A 2,064-nucleotide genomic window follows, 5' to 3' on the forward strand; every position below is an offset into this window, starting at 1 on the left:
CCTTAAAATATATATGTGTGTGTGTGTTGTGTGTGTGTATAGATAGATAGATAGAAAGATATATTTCTGGTGGCAATATAACATTGGGACAGTCCTTTCGTAATGCTATCTGGCAACTGTGTCAAAGATCTTAAAAATGTTTGTGCTTTTTTGGTAATTTCACTTCTGGGATCTATACTAAGGGAATAGTCCTACATGAGGAAAAAAGAAATATAACATGCAGAAAACATTATATATAGCTCTTTGGGGTCTGCCGCGGAAACAAGATGACATAGAGGACCTCATCGTTTGGAAAGTGTCGCAATAAGAGGCACCCGTTGTGCCCCCGCTGTGGCTCAAAGGCTTACCGCCTTCAGAAGTCCACTGGTGGCAAATGTGCCTATCCTGCCAAGCGCAAGAGGAAGTACAACCGGAGCGCCGAGGCTAAAAGAGGAAATACCACTGGGACCGTTGAATGAGGCACCTAAAAATCGTATACCGCAGATTCAGGGATGGATTCCGTCAAGGAACAAAGCCTCAGCCCAAGAGGACAGCTGTGGAAGCATCCAGTTCATCTTGATTTTAATGATTAGTCACACAATAAATGTTCTGGTTTAAAACAAAACAGAACAAAACAGAACAACCCCCACATTATATGTATAGTTGCAAACCACCAAAATATTCAAGAGTAGAAGAACACAAGAGAAATTCTGATATATTTATTTGATGAATGTGATACAGCAAATAGGAATCGGCATGAATGACTCCCACGAACATAATATTGAGAAGACAAAGCAAGCTGTAGAATACCTACTGTATGAAACTAATTATGTAAAGTTTGAAATATGCAAATAAAACTACTTAGTGAGGGTTACATATATATGTGGTAAATGTATAAAGGCGTGGACTGAATAGTTTCTCCAGAACTCACAGGGGAGGCTGCAAGTTTTGGGGGTAGGGCTGGAGGGAAGAAAACTGGTGTCGTTCTATCTTTTCTTCCCATTTGAAATTGAGGATGACTTTAGGAAACACTAGAGGGGTGAGTTAATAGGACTTGGTTAACGGTTAAGTATGGGGCTTGACAGAGTCAAAATCTTGAGGATTTGATCACATAGTTGTCTGGGTCATGGAAGGTGGGTATTAATAAGAGGGGAATTGTTAGTTTATTTTTTTGTGTTAAGTTTCAGATGTTGGCCAAACTTCCATATAGGTATTAATAATCTTGGTAAGTCAATTATAATAAGCAGATGAGAAGAAAAATAAAGTGAATGTGAAAGAAAGAGATGATCCTGTCCCTACTGAGATAATAATATGTATTTGTTTTGCCTGTTTCTTTTCTTTTTCTTTTTTTTTTTTTTTTTTTTTTTTAGGTTTTTATTTACTGAGCACCTGGGTGGCTCAGTTGGTTGAGTGTCTGCCTTTGGCTCAGGTCATGATCCCAGAGTCCTGAGATCAAATCCCGCATGGGGCTCCCTGCTCAGCGGGGAGTCTGCTTGTCCCTCTGCCCCTCCTCCCTGCTTGTGCACACCATCTCTCTCACTCTCTCAAAAATAAACAAAATTTAGGACGCCTGGGAGACTCAATTGGTTAAGCATCTGCCTTTGGCTCAGGTCATGATCCAAGGGCCCTGGGATCGAGTCCCTCATCGGACTCCTTGTTCAGTGGGGACTCTGCTTCTCCCTCTGCCCGCCGCTCCCCCTGCTCGTGTGTTCTCTGTCTCTGTCTCTGTCTCTCTCTCTGACAAATAAATAAAAATCTTAAAAAAATAAAAACTAAAAATAAAATTTTAAAAAACCAAGATTTTATTTACTTATTTTAGGTGGGAGGGGCAGAGAGAGAGGGAGAAAGAATCTCAAGCATGCTGAGCATGGAGCCTGATGCCGGGCTCGGTCCCACCACCTTGAGATCATGACCTGAGCTGAAAGCATGAGTTAGGCACTTAATCGACTGAGCCACACCGGTGTCCCTGCTTTGTCTATTTCTAAACCTGTTTATAACAAGGCTTTGTATGACTTGAGAGAGGGCAGTATTTCACGGTCTTGAAGATAATATAACAATGGCTTTTTTTTTTTTTAATATTGCCAG

The 2,064-nt window shown here is 40.9% G+C and overlaps 1 pseudogene; it reads left to right on the forward strand.

Moving 5' to 3' along the window:
* Window positions 1–266: 266 nt before the first annotated feature.
* LOC103660674 lies at window positions 267–609 on the forward strand (annotated as a pseudogene).
* The last annotated feature ends 1,455 nt before the right edge of the window (window positions 610–2,064 follow it).

The sequence above is a fragment of the Ursus maritimus genome, unplaced genomic scaffold, assembly GCF_017311325.1.
Source record: "Ursus maritimus isolate PB19 unplaced genomic scaffold, ASM1731132v1 scaffold_16, whole genome shotgun sequence".
NCBI classification, from domain to species: Eukaryota; Metazoa; Chordata; class Mammalia; order Carnivora; family Ursidae; genus Ursus; species Ursus maritimus.